The sequence below is a fragment of the Stegodyphus dumicola genome, chromosome 4, assembly GCF_044657685.1.
Source record: "Stegodyphus dumicola isolate Sdum_Otavi_A_Nest chromosome 4, ASM4465768v1".
Taxonomy (NCBI): Eukaryota; Metazoa; Arthropoda; class Arachnida; order Araneae; family Eresidae; genus Stegodyphus; species Stegodyphus dumicola.
The window spans coordinates 170,945,203-170,967,166 of NC_140771.1; the positions used below are offsets into that span (position 1 = coordinate 170,945,203).

At 30.6% G+C, this 21,964-nt stretch overlaps 1 protein-coding gene across 1 annotated transcript in view; it reads right to left on the reverse strand.

Moving 5' to 3' along the window:
* The window catches only part of LOC118188251 (tyrosine-protein phosphatase Lar-like), a 1,537,039-nt gene that overhangs the window by 1,149,930 nt on the left and 365,145 nt on the right, over window positions 1–21,964 (reverse strand). The window lies entirely within an intron of this gene.

Here is a 21,964-nt window from a genome sequence, read left to right on the forward strand (position 1 = left end):
CATTTCATGTAAAATACAAATTACAAAATATGAAGCTGTTAATAAGTATTCAGAATTTTATATTAAATTAGCGGCTTGCGAAACCAATTCGCCTAAAACTGTCATTATAAAAGGAAAAAATCTAATGATTTTTAATAAATTCAGTCAGCGTAATTTGATTAATTTCAGTTGGTATAATTTCATAAAAGTATTTAATCATTTTAGTAACAAGGCAAAAGTACTGTTTTTTATATAACATTAATTTAATCACTTCGATGCCCTCCAGCTTTCTAGACTTTAGATGCAGCAGGAATTGTGTAATGAGCTGTAGTGAATACTGCAGTCTTTTTGCAGAATTTCATTAAGATGACAGTCACATTTAATTATACTCTATAAAGGCCTGAAGTGAAGAAAACTGTTTCAATTGATTTTATTCTTCATTGCTCACTAGTATTCATATTGGTTTTGATATGCTATAATTTTAGTACATATAGAAAGTACTGTATCAAATATCAGTTGTTTCATTTTATTTTGCTTTTGCTTTTATTTAACAATCTGATAATGGGATGCACAAGATCATTCTGTAGCAAGGTTTCCTGTTTCTTTCTTCTTGTACAAAGAAGCCTGGCGAATATTTACCAAAGAATTACAAACAAATCAAGGAAGGAGATTAAAGCGGTATTAATCTCAAGATCACAATAGCCTAAACCAGCGAAACACGTTGAACACTGAATTTCGGTAAGAATCATTAGCACGCGTCCATCTAGGCAAAACAGCTGTATCTTAAATCTTCAAGTTACAGTATACTACCTCGGAAAAAGATTTGCTTTTTAAAAAAAAATTAAATGTTATAGAAATAAAAAAACTAGATTTCTGTGTTAATTAAGTATCATATAGAGTTAACAGTTCTGGGAAAAATTACCGGTAAAATACAAGCAAAAATTATTAATTCGATATTATATCCTGAATACTATTTAAATCGATCAGAATAAAAAGGTTAAAAAATATGAGAGAGTGGTATTAGTGCGTTTAAATCAGTTAGTTAATTAATCAGTAATAGATAGATTAAACTTAGTTGAATACTTTATGCGGCAGCGCATTGATACGTAAGACAAAAAAGTATTTTACATCAGGTAGTGGCAGCACATTGAAACGGAATTGTAAACATCCCTTAACTACAAAATAGCCTCCAGTTTCAAGTTTGCTGATTTAAGTGATTCTGAAGTTACTACACAGAATATTCGTTAAGGAGAATATTTTTGCGCCTTTAATAATAGGCACTCAAGTTAGAACTTTATAAATGTATAGAATATCTACGCAGAATTCACGACTGTTCAAAATTAAGAGTGCATAATTTTTATTTTCATTTTTGAGTGTTACTTTGCCATTCATTATTAATTGTTTTTACTAAATACAGCAATACTTCGTATAGCCAAACTTCGTAAATTTTTATTGAGTTAAATGTACAAAATGCTAAAAATTAAAACACAAAATTACTTTTTAATACATAAATTATCTTTTTACTTCCTTGTACGAAGTAAAAAGGAAGTATTGTAATCGCGAAAAGTTTCAGACAGCATATTTCAACGAAAATATCCCATTTTGACCTCTTTCAAATGCAATTTAACTATGTATTTCCGTGATATCTGTATGTAAGGACAGAATAAAACATTCTTTTCCTCCAAAAAAATTATAAAACTGCTTTAAAATGAATTCTGAAGAGAATTTTTCGTGGCGTCTGTACGAACGTATGTACGTACGTACGTGCGTACGTACGTATCTCGCATAACTCAAAAACGAGTAGTCTCAGAACGTTGAAATTTTGTATATAGGACTGCTATAACATGTAGATGTGCACCTCGTATTTTGGTTGCAATCGGCCGCACCAAACGTATATAAATATATTTATATATATATCCACTCTGTTACCCGGCTCGGTGATCTCAGTTCCTTTACTCTCAGTTCCTATACTCTATATGTTTGTAAATTGTACATTTTTTGCTTTAAAAATGATTGAATTATGTTGTTTTTATCTTCCGGTTAAAGTTTTTATGCCTTTCGTAATTCTGGAAGCAATATTTGTACAATTATCAACAATTTAAAAGCTGTTTAGGTGCGGTTAAGTTTTAAATAACATGGCGGACATATTTGTTTACATTTGAAACAGCAGAATTGTAGATTTGTTGCCAATCTAGAGAGACTAAGTTTCTCTACACAAAAATAACGCTATCATTTATTATTGCGAATTAAATCATGCTTAATACTTTATGGAGTTTTTTCGAGAAAATAAGTGTTTAAGATATACTTCGTAATTTTTAATACAGATATTTTGAGTTTATGTACTTTTGCCTTGTCGCGAAGTGAAAACTGAATTAATTGAATGAGAAATACTCAATCGTCTGTGAAAAGCTGTTCCTTTTTTGTTTTGTTTGCTTAATTCCTTTTATACATCGTTCTAGCTTTGTTATAGTATTTGAATAGAATATGTGGCAACGATTAGATAATTCTTTAAATGATATAAATTTTGTGCACTCTGAGTTATAATATGAACGAAATATAATACTGTTAAGTAAACCTAGCGCCAGAGTGTCGCTATGGTTAGCAAAGTGAATTTTAAAGAATGCATTTATTCTATTGTGGTTTATGCGCTGTCGGCGAAGTAGGTTTAATTTAATCTAATAAGTTTAAATTAAATGCAAGAAAAAATGCGTATAATTTAATATTCCGTACAAGGAAGTCATGTGGTGTACACATTAGATTTTTTATTTTATAAAGTAGCTTTCTCTCTCGTTTATTTTTGTGCAGTTTTAAAGCTATGCAATTTGAAATAAGATAATGAAATTCTTTTTAACAGAGATGGGCAACAGGCTTATGAAGAACATGTGGACAACATAGATAATGACAATTGTGTTAAAGTACTTGGGATGATAATTAACAGACGAACATATAGGAAAAATACTAAAATGTTTGACATCTTATCAAAACATATTACAGGCGCGGATGCCAATACTAAACATAGCCTTACAATTCGCAGTAGATGAGCAATTTAGTTGCTGCAAAAAATGTGTAAAAGCAAGGATAGAAAAGAAAAAAAATTGTAAATATCCCGATATTGCTTTTTAAAAAAAATAAGAAAAGAATTATAATAAACAGGCATTTTAAAAATTAAATCTATTAGAGACATTTGAATTAATTTATCACGATTTATGTACTATAAATCTTATTTTTTGAAACCAATAATTCTTGTCTTTTAAGTTATGTGTTTAGTTTTTCAATTAACGCGGTTCGACACAGTTTGGAATACTGGGGGAACCGATTACCCTCATTATGCGAGGCGCTGCTGTACTTCATAAATAATTTCTGATAATTAAGGACACGAACTGATATAGGAAAGTAAATGAGTCTGATTTTAATAATATATTAAAAATATGTCTTTCCTTCAATATAAAAGAATGGTACAAATAATATCATAAAAATTATATTCTTTCATTATTATAAGAATGTTTTCATTATTGTATGATGTACTGTTGAATGTTCTCATACAAAAAAATGCTACAAAATAGTTTAGCGCTAAATGTTAATTAACCAGCTACTATAACTATTTTATTTTACTATAAATTCTCCTTACTTATGTCTCACCAGAATGCAAATTAGGTTTTTGTGTATTAGATTTGTTTGTGGTTCCCTGAGCTTAAGCTTAGAATTTTGAATATTTAGATTACAGCTTTTCGTCTTGCTGTTGGTATTCTCACCAGCTCTGCCTAACAGTAATATTCTGGCCTTAGCATATCAGTAGCCGATGTTTCAAATACTCGCCAGGAAAATATCTGAGCATGTTTAAATATGTCAGTTTTATGTGTAGTCTTAGACTGCATTTCTACGTTTCAATTTAACTTTGTTATGTTACTTTGAATATTCACGAAAGCACAAGTTGTGCCTGTTATATTACAATAAAATCAAATAAAAAGGTTATTTTAACCTTCTTTAGTATTTTGTGAGATGTTCAAGACGTAGCGATATATACTCTTGCAAGACTATCTGGAGTAATGTTTGCAATTGCTTGTGTGATGTACTCAAAATAATCATTTCTTTCACTTGCTTCTTTTCAAACTTGCACGAGGGCCGAGTGCAAAAACTTTTCCGAATCCAGAATTTAACAAAGTCAAATTTTGTTTAACAAAATAAAAATGATTTTAAATAAATTTTAATTTTGCATATTAAATATTTATCAAATCATACATAAATAATAATAATTCTACAAGAAAGGAAAAACAATCTGAAAGGTTTCAGATTTTAAATTACGTCCAAAGGGGCGTTTTTTAACATTTTGTCTGTTACCTTTATTTATTAAATATCACGTTCTTCGCACTTAAACTTTAAGTATATGGTGTAATTATAGTAAGTGTATAATAGTCAGGGTGATGCATAATTGCAGCCTTGAAATTCCATTGTTAGTCCTAAATTTTACTGTTTTTGTTTTACCTTTACTAGCTTTGTATCCAATGCTGTACTTCTAAGTATTTTTTTTTCTAATCTATGCTATCAGGAATGTCATTTGTATTCATAACCATAAAGTTCAGTTCAAGAGTACCATAAAATTCAGTTCATAAAAGAAGTACCATAAAATTCAGTTCAGTTCATACCATAAAATTCAGTTCAGTTCATACCATAAAATTCAGTTGCAATTCAGAGCAATATTGCAAAATTCAGAGCAATATTGCAAAATCGTTTTAAATTGAGCATATCTTTAAAATTTCCGATACAGAGCCTCGCGCGCTGGAGATAATTTTTTTTCTGTACAACGTTGCCATTGCTCGCTTTGAAATCCTTGAGTTTGTTTATCAAAATTCTAAATTTCAAATCTGGGCTTCCACATGCCCATATTCGCAGCAGGATTACGTCATTCTAAATTCGATGGCTCTATGTACCGTCGTTTTATCACAATGCGAGAAAAATACATACATTTATGCAGATTTTTCATCATTTAATTTCTTCAAACATAATGCAGGACTCTAACATTTGGTGGTAACAGTTTGAAAAGTGAAACGAAAATTGATAGTAAACCAACGCAAAATCGCAAAACGAAAACAATAGTCCTTCAGGGACAAAGCCCCTTTGGATTAATTATATTTATTTTCTACCTGAAATCTCAAGTTGGTAACTGTAAGATAACTTCGTTGAGTATAATTTGTAATTCACATACAACGACAGTAAAACACATTCTTAAACTGATATTTCTTTCAAATAATTTTAAAAAGTTTAATTGATCTTCAAATACGTTATTTTAATATTAAATAAAAATAAACAAATTATGAAAACTCTTTAAGCTTTCAGAGAAAATTTATTAAATGAGAGAAAACTTGTGAACAAATAATAGCAATTTAGTTTCCTTCTCTCATATATTAAATTTGTCTTCTATTAACATGCATACATTTGTATGTAAATAATTATAAACTCCTTTATTCCTTACATTTGTTACTTGATGGCATTTCGATTCTGATAAACTTTGCACCCTTAGAAGGAAATTACCTTGATTATGGATAATAGATGCTCATTGTTCAATCGGGTTCCTTTCTTAGCGAAAAAAACTCATACATATAGTATTTGTTCCGAAAGAAAGCGATTATTTTCTTAGTGCAAAAATTCGTAACTGGGATTATATGTTTTTGATAAGTACAAATAAAATTAAGAAAATCTGTATCTTCAAATCTCTGAATAATATTCATTACACATCGTAAATTAATTAGCTCCATTTACCGATTTTTGGTGCTTTATTCATATTCTTCTTTAATGGAAATGAATGCAAAATAGACTAAGACTCGAAATAACTAAAATTTTGAAATCTTTCCAGCGCCGTATTTGCAACAAGTACATAACTGAAATGTTTTTGAAGGCAAAAAAAATATTTTTTTCGGGGGACACAAATGGCACGCGAGATGCCATTTTGAGAGTACTGGTTTGAAGGATTGAAAAACGGGAATTTCCTTTATTCTTCAAATTTGTAAAAAAAAAGGTTACATTTAAGTATTATAGAAACATTTAGAAACGAGTAAAAAATATTTCCCCCCTCCCAATTAGATAAATACTCGATGCTAGAACACAATTTTATTTTCACCCCCGTTGGATTTCGAAGATAGTAATGTACAATGACAAAAATTCACTTTTTCTTAGTATAGCTTCAGGCAATAATCTTTCATCTTCCTGCGATTCTGACAACTTCTATTATCGTTTTTCTGTAGTTGCGTGGCAAATTTGATTTCAATACCCCTCCAAATAAAGGCAGGATTTTATAAATGTTTTTTGAAAAGTAATAATTGCGATTGGAAAAGAAATTGCACCAATTCGTGAAAACCTAAATAAACCTAACATTTTTTAATGAAATGATTTACTGCAAGCATTTTATAGATACATATCACACATTTTCTGAATGATTTATAAGACTTCATATGCAATGACAAGAAGTGCAATAAATCTCAGACACTTTATATCTGAATAAACATGTCAAGATTTGTCTTTGGCCGATCGCGTTGACTAGGAATTGAACTAGCACTCATTTCCTATATCTTCGGAAATACTCTACGTAAATTGCATATTTAATTATCTTGTATATTTCTGTTACGTAAAACTTTTGTACTTTTATTTATATTGAAATATTTATGGTTATGTATAACAAAAGTAATTATACAGGTAATAAAATTTTTGTGCCATAGTGATTTTAATATATACAGAACCTGCAAATATATAATATCTCATGGATATAATACCAAATAACCTAAAACCTTAATTTCTTAATAAAAAGGAATTTTTCTCATACATTGCATTCTAGTTGCTTTGCAGGTACAGGTAAAAGTATGGTGTTACCAGCAGTGCACCACGGGTCAACTGGTAAACTCTATAAAAAAAGAGGAAAACGAGAGAGAGAGAGAAAAAGAAAGGGTTAAAATTGCAAGTTTTATAAGAATTTACGTAGAAGGTGTTGAGGAATTGGGCAACTGAAGCTTTCCGAATGAGCTAGAGTTTTCCCATTATTGTACATTGCGCAATCCCACCGTACCCCCCCGCATCCAGTAATTATTAAAAATAATGATGTAGGACATCAGAAGATTACAATATAGTCTGAATACAATTTGAAATTCACATATTAAATTGAACACCTGTTTTGGTACAACAAAAATAAGAGCTAAACATATTTAGTAAACAGATAAACATAATGAGATAACTAAAATTAGTACTGGCAACACAATGTTATAATGAATTGTAATAATAATGCTAAAGAGGTGGGTGTCCATGGGTTATTTCAGATATAAAGGTTTATTGCAGTTTATAAATTTCACGAGTGGAGTCATTTAGTCCATAATCGCAGCATGTAAAAGTTCACTAAATTTATGCAGTATGAGGACTTACGATGAGCATATAGGCCATAGTAAGTGAGTCGTTACATAATTTTTTTAAACTTTGGATTCTAATGTTTATCTTTTTTAGAAACCTTTAGAATGCCAGGAGATCAGTTCGTGGGGATTTTATGTGAATATCCTCAGTCAAGGGGCATGAGAATGTGTAATGTAGCATAAGTTCTAAAGCAAACTAACAGATATAATAATAAATAATCATCGATAGGATATAAGATAAACAAAAAAAAACATTCAGGTTGCTAACGGGTTATATTTACACGTAGTATGAATATCTTTATTCCATTGCAAACTTTTCTTTTGTTTTAATTGTTCATTCTTAAAATGGACAGCTAAAACACAATCTATGAAACATAAGATCACTAAAATGCAATAAAACATGAACCATACACTGAATGAGATCCGTTTAATGTGACTTAAATTTGTACGTATTTTATATAATAAGAAATGGGGAATTTATATTACGATCGATATAGTAATCACACTAAAGTTTACAGTAAATCAAGACTACAACAAAATCGCACCATAGCTAAGCTAATGGTAATTGCAGAACAGAAACGCAAGCTCATATTCTATTTCTAGATCAAGAGCTCCATAAATTGCTTTGTTCTCGTTTTAATGGCAACAGGAATCCGTTCACGATCGGTCCTGCATTCGTTTACTAATCTAGATCATTTTAACTTTCGTCGCACTTTAAAAGAGAATTACACTTTTGAGTACAACAAGAATTGCATTTTAATTGCAAAAGCATACATTATGAGACTCCATTTCTCCATAACTCTTCGTATTCCCCTATAAATTACGAGCTACTTTCATACATCATTACTAAAACTCCTTTACCATTAGAACCGTTACTTCCAGTTCTTGTCTTGCCTAATACTGTTACAGCTTTCTGATGCATTAATCGCAGCGGAATTCTCTCCCGCGAGGAACAATAGCTAATGGATACCTCCACTGCAATTGGCGCAGAGGAATATTCCCAAATATTTCGGTGGCTGTGCGAAGGGAAAAGAATAAGATACGCAGTGGAAGCGCGAGAGAGATAAGCAGATAGGTAACCGATGGGAAAACGTCCGGCATTCCAGATTTCAACTACGTTATCAGAAGACCGTACGCCTTTATGTCCCTTCCTTTCTGCTGTTTCCTTTCGTACAGGAAGTTAATTTCAGCGCATATCAAATGGAACGTCAGGGGGCGAGTGAAAATTGACTAGAAATATATTTTAGTATCGTCAGGGCATTGATCTCAAATGCACAATCTGAAAAGAGCTGACGGAATAAAATTGTTTTTTTTTAAACAAAATAAAAGCTTTTATTAACTAAAAATGTTCCAAGTACATTTTAAGCTTTCCTTATTAAATATATATCCAAAATACACAAATAATAATAATAATAACATCACAAACGAAAACAAAATTCAAGTTTATATTTATTTCGTACCTGAAATCTAAAGTTGGTATCTTTGTTGGTTACAATCTGCAATTCAAGCATATTGGCATTTAAATATTAATTTCTTGGACCGACATTCTTTCAAAAAAAGCTAACAGGTCAACTAATTAATTTCATTAAGTAACTAACTTTAATTTAAATAAAAGTAAAATAAATTATCAAAATTTCAAAGGTTTCGGAGAAAATTAACAAAGTGGGGCAAAACTCGAGAGCAAATTGTGAAAATTTAGTCTTTTTCTCTTATCTATTAAATTTTTCTTTAACACATAAATAAAAATAAGCATGCTTGTATGTAAATATAAATAATTGTTTTCTTACAGCAGCTTCTTACTTGTCACTTGATGGCGTTTCGATTCTGCTTGAGTTTGTAGCCTTGTAAAAGAAGTCACAGATTCTCTCATCGTTTAATTGAATTATTTGCCTATTAATTTCCTATTGTGAAAAGAACTATTCACATCTTTACAAACAAATCGATAATTCTTAGCGTAAAAATTCGCACCTCAGCTAATACGTTTTTTGAGAAGTGTAAACAAAAGTTAACCAAACATGTCTCTTCAAATCTTTGAATAAGATTTACATCACACTAAATTAATTACCTCCATTTATAGATTTCCAGGTACGTTAATTATGTTCTTTTATAATGGAGTTAAAAGTAATACAAGCTCAGACTTCTAAATAAACTAAAATCTTGAAATCTTTGTAACACCGTATTTCCAACAAATACATAATTAAAATGTATTCTCAGGTAGCCTAAAATTATGTTGGGGTAGACAGTTTGAGACTACTGGTCTAGGAGACTCCTTTAGCTTAGCTCTGGGGAAGCTGGTGAACGAGCAATAATAAAAAAAGAAAATTTTAGATGAAATTACTATTCATTCTCTATTCAGCTAAATTTTAGATGCGTATTATATGAACTTGCGCATTTATTACTTCTTATGTTGCGAAGCCTCTGAAATATACAGAATTTTTTTTTCTAAAGAGAAAATTTAATTACCATCCAAATTACTTTTAACTGTGCACGAAAGAATTACATTTATTAATTCTTTATAATAGTACAGCCTCTGTAAGATTTGTTTGCAATCTCTATTTACCATATTACGTTTCAGTATCCTTTCACTTTATTATGCATGGACGAAATATATTTATTAATTCTTCATATTAATACGGCCTCTGAAAACTCTGTTTCCAAACACTGTTTAAGATATGATATTTTAATGCTCTTTCACGTTGTTATATATGAACGGATTATATTAATTAATTCTCTGTATTGAAACGATTTCTGAAATGTTCTGATTGCAATCTACATTTGCCATGTTATATTTTAATGTCCTTTATTTCGAATAAACGTGTTATACTAATTCTTTATATTAACATGGTCTCTAGAATATTTTGAGCGCAATCTCTATTTGCCGCACAATATTTTAATATTCTTTCATTTTCTTATGAATGTATTACGTTTATTAATCCTTTAACATTAATGCTGTCTTCAAAACGCATTGATAGTAATATCTGTTAAGCTTATTACGTTTAATATTTCTTAACTTTATTATACTATAACGTATTATATTTTGGTTTTCCTCATGTGTAACGTGTATACGAGCCAATTTCCCTTAAAAAGTCCTCCACGAAGGCATCCCTCCTCTTAGGTAAATAGCCCTCGAGGCTTTAAAAACACACACACGTGTTATATTTATTAATTCTTTATACTAACACGGCATCTGGAATGCTTTGACTTCTTTTAATACATTATGTTTTACCATTCTTCCACTTTATTATGCGTGAATATGTTATATTGATTAATTCCTTATACAAAGTCTGTCGTTTAAATGTTTTGCTAGAAATCTCTATTTACGATATTATATTTTAATAGTCTTTGCCTTTATTATATGTGAAAGTATTATATTTAATAATTCTTTAATACTTATGTCTCTGGAATGCTTAGACAGATACTCTTAAAAATTTCTTTTTAATGTTATGCTAACGCATCGTGGTTCCTGTACCATATTTTGTATATTTCATCTAAATTCATCAATGACCCAACGTTGATTGATTGTAGCAAAAGGTGTTTGTTCACTTGTATAGAACTTGTAAAATGAATAAACATTCCAAATCGTACAAGAAAAGAAATCGGTGAATTTAGAGACACTTCTGTATTAAGATATTATGGAAAAATAGGAAACAAGCTCATAACACCAAAAAATCATGAGAAAAGGAAGCAGAAATAGAGTCTGAAACTAGAAAGTTTAATCATATTTCAATCTGCGAAAAATAAGGATCAGAATTTAAAGTTTCAACCAACCAAGAGGGTATTGAGAGACATAGAAAGCTTCAAAGAAGTATATTTTTTCAAAAGGAAGAAGTTTTGGATGATAACTTTTATTACATAACACAATATTATTTTTCATTCAAGATCCATGAGTTGAAATCGTCGAAAGAACTACTTCATAATTAATTTCTATTCGTAAGTTTTTGTTGCTTTGTTCATTAACGTTAAACATACTTTATTTAGATTAGCGTGCTATTTTAGCAATTCGAAGCAGTTGTAATAAATTAGTCAATAATGACATATGATCTTTAGAATATATTATATTATTATTGAAATACTGGAAGATATATATTACAGAAAAATAGAAATATGTAAAACCATACTAAATTGTAATAATTTAAAGAATTTACATTTTTTTAGTTAATAACTCCCATCTTCTTAAAATATTTAAATCTTAAAATTAAATACAGTATATTTAAATCTTAAATTAAATACAGTATATTTAAATCTTAAATTAAATATTTAAATCTTAAAATTAAATACAGTAAAATATTTAAATCTTAAAATTAAATACAGTATACAGTACTCCAAAGCAAAGAAAATCACTCTATAGGGATGCAATTCATTAACTTCGCTTTGCGTTTCATTTGGAAAAGGTTAATTCACATTGATTGCCCTTAATGATGTGTAATATAAATGAAAAAACCGATTAGATTTCATTAATTTAAACTCTCTTATGATCTTGTGATATGTAAGAGAGCAGTATAACTTATAATTTCAGTTCATCTTGTTTTAATTAAGATTCGGAGTTTCTCGAAGTACTTATTTATTCAAGATTAAAGGAGCATTTTTAAAGCACTGTCTATTTACTGATATATGGATATACATTGCTTCAGAAATGCGCTTCTTTAATCATTCATACTAGCATCACAACCATGAGTGCGTAACTAATTAGGAGCCCGAAGAATTAATTTAGATTTTTCTAAGGATTTATATGACATTTACTTAATGGGCTTACTTTTCCCATACTGGGATTATCTTTTTCATCCATTAAAGACTTTAAAGAGTTATTAGCAAAAGTATATTAGTTAAATTTCCCGAGTTTTCCTTTAGATAGCGAAACATAAAATAGATTTTGATTTTTAATACGCTATTAAATTTTGAAATCAATATCTCGTAGATATTTATTCAGTGGAATCCATTTCATCTTTTAAGTATACAGTGTTGAGAGAAAGTCCATAGAAGGCATACTTGCGCAGATGTGTAACTAGTTTTCCTTTTTTTATCCAGCGCAACATCTTATTCTTTTCCAAGTGTACTTATTCATTCATGAAATCTGCTATATTCTATTTATTCAGCCTAAAATTTACATCTTTCAGGGAGAAAGATGGAAACACTAATCATAATATATACTCACTGCTAATGTTCCATTAATTTAACCCGCGGAAAAGCGCGTGGGGTGTATCATACCCCAACACTACATAAAAGTGGAATATTCCTAACTTGTGAAACTGAAATTCTGTGCTGCTTTCAGTAGCTGAGTTTCTAGTTGTGGTTGACTTTCAGAACCGCTTTTTCTTTGCCTGTGTGTTTCAGAAAAAGATTTATCGGTATTTTGTTGGAGCTGGGGTATGACACACCCCACGCGCCTGTCCGTGTAAGTGTTTTTCTGAGTGAATATTTAGTTCAGAAATTTATTTCTAGAGTGTAACAGTAAATATTTCTACTCGCAAGCGAGTACTTGGCCTTAAATTCTTAAAAAATTCTAACTGCATTATGGTAAAAAGAATGAGTCCCTATGAACTGGAGATGCAACGCATGTCAGATTTATTAGAAATATTTGAAAGCGATGAAGATTGCATTTCGGAAACTGAAGATGAAACTAAGAATATTTTCTACAATGCTTTGGTTTCGAAAAAGATAAAACATTAATTCCTGATGTTCCTAAAAAATGAAAAACTGTTCTTATGCTTTCAATATTATATAACGAGCATACTATAGATGATACTATTAAAGAAAATAAAACGTCAGAAATTATATGTTTTTATAATATGACTAAAGGAACAGTCGATATGGGGGATGAAATGTCAGCCAATTATTCAATTTCCAGAATAACAAGGAGGTGGCCAATGGTAATTTTCTTTCCTGCACTGAATGTTGCTGTAATAAATGCTTGAATTATATTACATTTAACTGCTAATCCACCAAACAGAAACAGAAGTCTGTTTTTGAAGGACTTAGCATTACAATTAATGAAAAAAAGTATTGAACAAAGAATCAGAGATTAATACTTTTCCAAGAAATTGACGTACTGCATGCAAAACAAAAGCAGAAGTTTCGACGAAAAATTAAAACGAATACTTGAAATTCGAAACAAATAAGTGTGAAAGATGTGATAAATTTTTTGCCCTCGCGCCAAGGACAGAAGAACGTGAATGCAATGTTTAAAATGTGAAAACATTCTGTGCCAATAACACATGAATGTATTTCGATCAAAGTGTGAAGAAATGAAATAAGCATGGTGTATTAGAGATGCAATTAAATTTAGAGGCATGACGTTTATCTTTTTATTATTTTCATTTATCTTAATTTTAACTCTAAGATTATTTCTGAAATTAATTTTTGAAACCCAATTATTATTCACGTATTTATAATACACGAGAACAAAAAAAAAAAAAGTTTTAAAACTAAATAACACTATTTTTTATTATATTTTAAATATTGGTGTATGTGATACCCCACGCGCCCACTCTAGTAACTTTTCTTGGTGCGACTTCCGCCGGGTTAAAGTATGGATTTCTACATCGTAATGACCCTCCCTTTATTTACGATAGTAACGTTGTCGTCGTCGACACCGTGCAAAAGCAAACTAGAGGATACGAATTTAGAATACTATAGTCTTCGAGAATACTATAGTCTTCCACTATAGTATTCTACTTGTACTTACTATCTTTTCAAGACAACAAAGGGGGAAATGTGCAATTTTGACTAACAATACATTATAGCTAGCAAATAAAAGATACGTGGTTCGAATCTTGAGCATCTTGAGCATTAAAACTTAAGTGGGCAAAAATCTGTCACACTTGGTTATATTTTATCCCTTGTTAAACTAGAGAGAAATGAGCGCCTTCCTCAGTGCGTGCTCTCATGATGTAAATGGCTACGTTCATCTAGCAACTGATTTTTTATGTGTTATAATCCGAGAATCAAAATAATCTTTAGAAGATCTGAAAGTATCATTTTTATTGAGTTCCCGCCATCTTAACTACATACGCGTTGGGCTTCGACGATACCTCATGAATCAGGGAAAAATCGACATGCATTTTATATGCAGAGCTGTCAACGGTAACTCGAAAGTTGCTTGCACGCCAAGGGTTGGCTTCGAACAATTACAGCATGGTACGTATTATACCTTAAAATATTTGAACGATTGCAAGTTTATATGAAACAAACTTGTTTGCCAGCGTCTAACAGGATGCATACCATCCAAGGAATGTAAAGAACTCACACTTCTTGGATCTTCCCCCTATTCTTGAGAAATTTTGTTTAACATAGAGATAAGTATTCGAGAAATTTTCCATTCCGTAAGTATTTTGCACAGTTTAGTGCGTACTACGAGTCAAACTATACTCCTACCATTCACAAAAACTACAACGTGGGCCGTCTGCAGATTATGAGACTCGTATCAGTTTTACGCAGTAGCTTGTAATTTTACACAGTTATTTTTATGTCCGCTAACCCTTTTCGCTTCGACGTTTACGATAATCATGCATTGTATGATGAAAAGTAGCTGTTTAGGTAGGTTCTGTAGTCCCTTATTCTGTTATCTCAAGTCTTATCCAAGAGCTTTGAATCATCCTGTATTTTACTTTGAATTCCTTGGCATATCACATATGCTTTTGCATTATAGGCCTGAGAATTATAGGAAATGTGAAAACTAGATAGTTTGTTTTCACGTGGAGCTGATGCGACCCCAGCGCATCAGATTCGACTGAAAATCCTATTACATTCGATATACGCAAGTTCTCAGAAGGAGTAAAATAATGCTTCTTTTAAAAATTGTGAATGCTAGGTGAAAGTGTATTTGAATGTGTTAATTTATTTACAATGCGAGGAGTTTAGCGCAGTCCTTCTAGTCCGCTGACGCACGCTAGTGTTTGGCAGTTAAATATAATAGCGTATGAATGTAACGAATTTAATTTCTTACAGACATATATTATCCATTGGCCAGTTTAGTTACATTCATATTCTTTTTTTAATTTATAATAATAGAGATTATTGTTTTTTTTAACCAGAATAGGAAGAACTGTTGCATCAGTTGTGCCCTGGACGAGATTTCGACCATGGATCTTCCAGTCTTTTACATGTTAGTTGGAAATATTAAACACCAATAGGGCACATATGAATAGAATGCAATAATTCATTACATACGTTGGCACTTAAAAGGTGTCTTCAGAAAAGGCATCAGATCAGTGAATCAAATGAGTTGAAGACAAATTATTGTCCATGAAATTTTACTTCGAGAACTACGGAGAGAGTTTTATGTATCAGGGAGCCGCAAACATGGAAAATCAACTGCATTTTCCCAGGCGTCTAAATCAGGGCTTTTTCACTTAATAGTGGTACTTGTAAACACCTAAAAACCGCACACGGAGGAATGCAATATTTCCTTACATACCGAGGTGCAAAATTCTATCAAATGACAAAAGTCTTAGAAAAATAAATCGGTTTAGTCTGCTTTGCAGGAGGAAACAAGTGATTATATGTAGGATCACACTATCCAATATACTTCATGCAGAATATTATATTCTTTCGAACTTAGCTAAATGTGCAGCACGTACGCTTGCAATATGCTACATCTTTAAAATCCTTAAGAAAAGAATGGGAATTAACTTCAATGGTGTAGTGGTATTTAAGTTGATCGGGGACAGGTTTCAATGAACATTATTTTACCAATCGTATTCGGCAGACTGGAACTTTATGTGATATTTCGAATATGACCTTAAGAACGTTTTCCAGATTGCTGCATTTTGAATAAAATTAAAGGTTTAAACAATCATCTCTATAGATTCAATATCTAGAAATATATTCAGCCTTATTCTACTAACAACAATATAAAACGGTATCTGATATGTTTATTCAAATTTTCTTCTATTCCTCACCCCCATAGTTTGGAACTATTCGCAAGACGAACAGAAAAGCTAATTTAGCTTTACGTGCAGCAATTATAATCTAAGAAAAACATTGATGATAATAAAACCTTTGTGATCAAACTTGCTTAGGTTTTGTTTATTTATTTTTAGGCACAATTAATCTTCGATTTTCTTATGACTACTTTTCTCGAAATCAGAAGTTATTTTAAATGTGAAAGTTTCTTACTATCTTATTAATTTCTACATTTTTTTAATAACTGCTAATCAATTCTGCAGATTTGCTTAATCACTAAGTCACTTCTCTCCCCCTCTGTTAAGAGTGCAAAAAATATAAAAAAAGGGAGGGGGAAGAATTAAAAAAAAAGAAAATCCGAAATGTTTCAGATTTTAAATTAAGTCCAAAGGGGCGTTTTTAAACACTTTGTGTGTTACATTTATTTATTGTGTGTGTGATTATGGCAAAGCCTCGAGGGCTATCTGCCTAAGAGCAGGAATTCCTTCGTGGAGGACTTTCTAAGGAAAACTGACTCGTTTACAGGTTACTCATGGGGACAAGCACGAAAACGTCCATGTAGCCAGCCCGTTCGCGGGATTCGAACCTCGAGCCGAACTACCAGTTTTCAGCGACTTCACCGCTCGGCCGCTGGTGGCCACATTTACTTATTAAATATCACGTTCTTCGCACTTAAACCATAAAATTCAGTTTAACGGCAATATCGCAAAATAGATTTAAAATGAGCAATCTTTAGAATTTCCGTTATAGAAACTCACGCGCTGAAGATAAAAATGTTTTTTTCTGTACAGCGTTGCCATTGCTCGCTTTGAAATCCTTGAGTTTGTTAATCAAAATATCCTTAGAGTTTTACAAAATAGGAAATCAATAATAAAATAAATTCCAAATTTCAAATTTGGTCTTCCACATGCCCATATTCGCAGTAGGATTACATCATTCAAAATACGATGGCTCTATGTACCGTTGTTTTATCAAAATGCGAGAAATATATATATATTTACGCAGATTTTGCGTTATTTAATTTTTTTAAATATAACACAGGGCGATAATACTGGCAACAGTTTGAAAAGTGATTTGCCGTTTGTAGTAAATCGACGAAAAATCGCAAAATGAAAACAATAATCTTTCAGGGACAAAGCCCGTTTTGACTAAAAATCATCTAATTATAGTAACATCTGAAACAGTTACCAAGAATTGCCAAATTTTCCAAGGAATCAGTGTTGTTGGTGGTATACATATATATAATTTATTTACTAAAGTAATATTGATAATATTATCTGCTAATATAAAGTTCGTAGAATGTATCTGAAGGAAGTAACCTGGAAGCATTGAAATTTAATCACGAAAATAATATTTTTAAAGGAAGTTGAATTTAAATCATGAAAAATATAAATGGGAACTTTTAAAATTAATAAATTAAGTAATTATAAATCATTGATCGTAAATTTGCTGACTTTTCAAGGGGGGGGGGAACAATCCAACCTCCAGTCAACTAACAATAATTAATAAATGCGAAGATATTTCGTCTTTTACTCAAGTAAGAAGTATGATGCGAACTGGCAATATGAGTTAAAGCCAAACTTGTAATTAGAGTTTTAATCCAATTAGTGAGATTGTCTTACTTATTATTGCAGCTATTGCGCGAGTATTAGGAAATTAATTTTGATTTCAATGAATTTCAATTTTAATGAATTTTAATGAATTTCACATGCATCAACGATTGGATGCATGTATCTGAGATACATTATCAGGTACAGACTAATACCTGCTAATACACAAATACCATTGTACTAACTCAAATTCAGCTTTTCTATATATAGCAATAAATTAAATCTGAATTTCTAATATAACTTTATGTTAACTCGAATTTTACACGAGACATGATATGTTCTTTTCGTGTGAAATTTTCCATAATTTACTCACAGTAAAAATAGCTTGAGTAAAATTAGTTAATATAATGAGTAAAATGCTCTTTTCCTGTCCATAAAGGAAAATATTAACGAGAATTTTCTGAAATCCATTGAGCATAAACAGTGTTATTTTTTACTCTAGTGTCGATTCTTGAATATCTTGGAATATATTAAATTAAGGTTAATTAAAGTGATCAAAAAAGTAAGAAACAGCTTTTGTCACATCGTTTATTTTTCGGTGAAACAAGTGACTTTCACATTAATATTTAAAATCTTTCTTCATTATAATAAATACAAGAGCAATATCACTTCCCTTCCCTCTCAAAAAAATTAAACCGTTTACAAAATAGAAAATTTCTTGTCTATTATGAATTATTAATATATGTCTGTAGATGAGAAAATAATCTGTTTAATTAACATTTCAGCATTCATAAAAGTAGTAATTTTTAAACCTTTTCTCTCGAAAGTTTTTCGCTAATTTGTTAGCAAATTAAAAATAAAAGAAGCTCATTTATCTTACATAGTTACTTTCAGTATAAATTTAATTATAAACCTCATGTATTTATTCTGAAAGAATATTTAATGAGTTAAATTTTTATACCGAAATGCATTGAAAATGAAGCAACGTCGTAATTTTTGGTAGCAACACAAGTAAAAAATAAAGCCAGAATTTTTGCATTTTATAAAATTTAATACACCAAAGTAAACGTAGGTTTTAACACTTTTCTTCGATCCAAATAAAGAAGAGAATCCTCTATCATAGTAAAAATAATTATATATTATACTTTACAAAAAATAATATATTATGTATAATATTATATCATACATTTATGTATTTCTCATACATTTATTATATCATACATCTTGGGCTTACGAGTATCAAGCATTTATTGAATTCATTATCATAAAATATTCTGCATAATGAGTGTAAAATGTTTTTTAAATGTCTTCGGAATTCTTTCCTTCGTAAAAATTGTAGAGATATTAGGTATTTTTGGAAGCAGACAAGATGAAAAATGAGCAACGTCTTCGCCGGAAATCGAACCGCAGACCTCTGGATACGCGCCCAGTGTGCAGACCACCACACCACGAAGGCACGCTAAGAAGGCGATAAAAATGCCTTATAGAGTTATGAATACCGTATTTCTAAGAATATTCCATACCTTTCATACATTTATTTTTTAATAAGAAGGCATGAATTTTGTTTTGTACAATATTCCTCTTTTTTTTTTTTTTTTTTTTTTTTTTTACTCATTTTCAATAAAAAGTTTCTAATATCACTTTTTCATTATTTTCTTCAAAATAACATTTCTGTTCTTTAGGAATGCAGATATTTATATAACAGTCTTATCATAAACCTTTTTCATTCCTTGCAAACAACATTTGTCATTCGGTAGTATGCTTATGTATTATATACAATGCCTAGGAGAAGTATACAATAATGTTCCTAATTTGTACTTTGCCTAAAAACATTTTGCCAAATATTGTTTTGAAATTCTACACACACCAGTTTAATCTTCTATAAATACGATGGCTTGATATGTTAAGAGAATTACATCAACGAAGGATGTACAATAATGAAAGATATACAGAAAATTGCTTAATGTAATAAAAATATGCTTGGTTGTTTTTATAGTGTTAGTGTCAGAGAACTGTAAGAGTGTTATGTACTGCTTTTAATAATTTATTTGTTGCATTTTATTTAATTATTTTAGCAATTATTCATTTTTGATAAATAGAATTTGTGGCCACTTTTGGTGTTTAAAAACTATTGATTCGCTATACTAAAATATAAAACTTGTGATTCTGCATTGAGCAATGTTTAAATTATGAAAATAGTTAAAATAGAACCTGAGATTCAAGTAGAATTTCTTTTAACAAGCGTCAGCATTTTTTTTCTTTTTTAAAGAAGTTTTTGGAAAAAGTAGTTATGTTAAAACGAGTTCGCTGAGTGAATTGTAAATATGCATTTGATTTTAGAGTCTACTGCGTGAGTGATATGGATAATCTGCGTATAATTCTATCATTTTATTGTATTAAGGAAAACTGCCTTATCTGTGAACTTTCCTTGAGCTAACTGCGGCTATTTTTTTACATCTTTGGGCAAATTAAAGGAATTTGAGAATAGTAACTTCTCACACTATGTAGTTTGCCAGCAGCACAAATTTTAATCGTAATCGCGGAACTGCACGTGTGTTTTAAATCTCCTTGTCGTACTGTTGAATCAAAGTTAAGGCATTTAATTTAGTAGTTGATCGAATACAATGTAGCTTGTAAAAATGTCATGACATATTGGTATATAAAATGTATATGATCGAATGGTAAAATAAGCTATGTAATGAAAAAGTGAATGTGATCCTAGAATGTAAAGAATAAGGTAATGTAAACAACGGTTAAAAGGTGTACCATCAAAAATTGATAATGCAAATGTCATTGGTTTAAGTGATTAATTGAATATTTAATCATATGTGAAGTATTTATCAATATTTAATCATATTGAAAGAAATCTACCAACACATTTCTTTTAGGAAAAATGTTCTGAAAATGAATATCTACAACATACCTTTTTAAAGGTAAGTAATTCTTAAAAAAATCTATAAATTAATTTCAGATTCTTATATATTAATTTAAAAAATGAATCTGAAATAGAAACGAAAGTCACCAGCTATCAGTATATGAGATCTCAAAAACTGATAGCATTTTACTGCCGATTCTTGAAGTTGATAAGCCTGCCAGTGACAGACAGGAAATAACCGCCCGAATACTGGTAATTCGAGAAAACCCTTGCGAATGGGATAATTGCATATGCGCTTTTCGTCTGTATAATTGGTGCGGTGGGACTGTAGGTGTATAACCTATGGTGAAATTCTTGTGCCTCACTCACTTATATCTATAGCTGTTGAATAATGCGATTACGAGTGTTTTTTCTCATAAAACCTCCATGAAGTTATCGCTACATCTGAACAGATAGTCCTAATGAGCTCTGGCGTAATGCAATTAGTTGTTAATTTTTTAAACTGACTGAAGAACCTCATAAAGTTTTTATAAAATTATCTATTTGTTTGTAGGTATATTTGCTGAATTTTAGATTACGTATTGTGTATTTTAGATTATGTTCCTAAGAATATATGTATCGTAGTTCAAAAAAGTGTTGTGTGGTGAATTGAGGTTTATTCTATATATCGTATATAATCTTAAGCTAAAGAATGCTCAGTAACATCAGTTGATCTATGCACAATGTATCTAAACTTATTTTTTTATGGGAAAGTCTGATAATTTGCTCAGGGAAAGAATGAAGAAAAACAAAGTTAATATATTCAAATACAAATTTTGAATTACGATTACTCGTTATACGTAGGTGGGAGCCACTGCAGTAGGTTTACTGAACCTTCCCACTACGATTTGATATTTTGCTTTCAAAAAAAGAGGGAAAAACATGTGCCTACAACCTATCTTACACAAATTCAAACTAAGAAAATAAGCCCCAAAAAAATCTTTTTGCAACGGGGAAAAAAAAGAGTACCATAATGGATGAAAAAAAGCCGCTCTTCTACAAGAAACGACTGAGCTGTACCATACCTGTGGGAAAAACTCTGGAGCAATAGATCTCACTGCAAATCTAATAAAGAAGTAGCATTCGTTAGCTACTGAATAATGCCCGTCTTGAAGAAAATGCGATGGAGTCTTAACTAGGTAATGAAGTTGGGACTTACAGTCGTCAGCAGGGATACTTAAGAAGCTCCTTGAATCTCTAGGGTACAAGAAAGTGGATTTTATCGTTTTCTT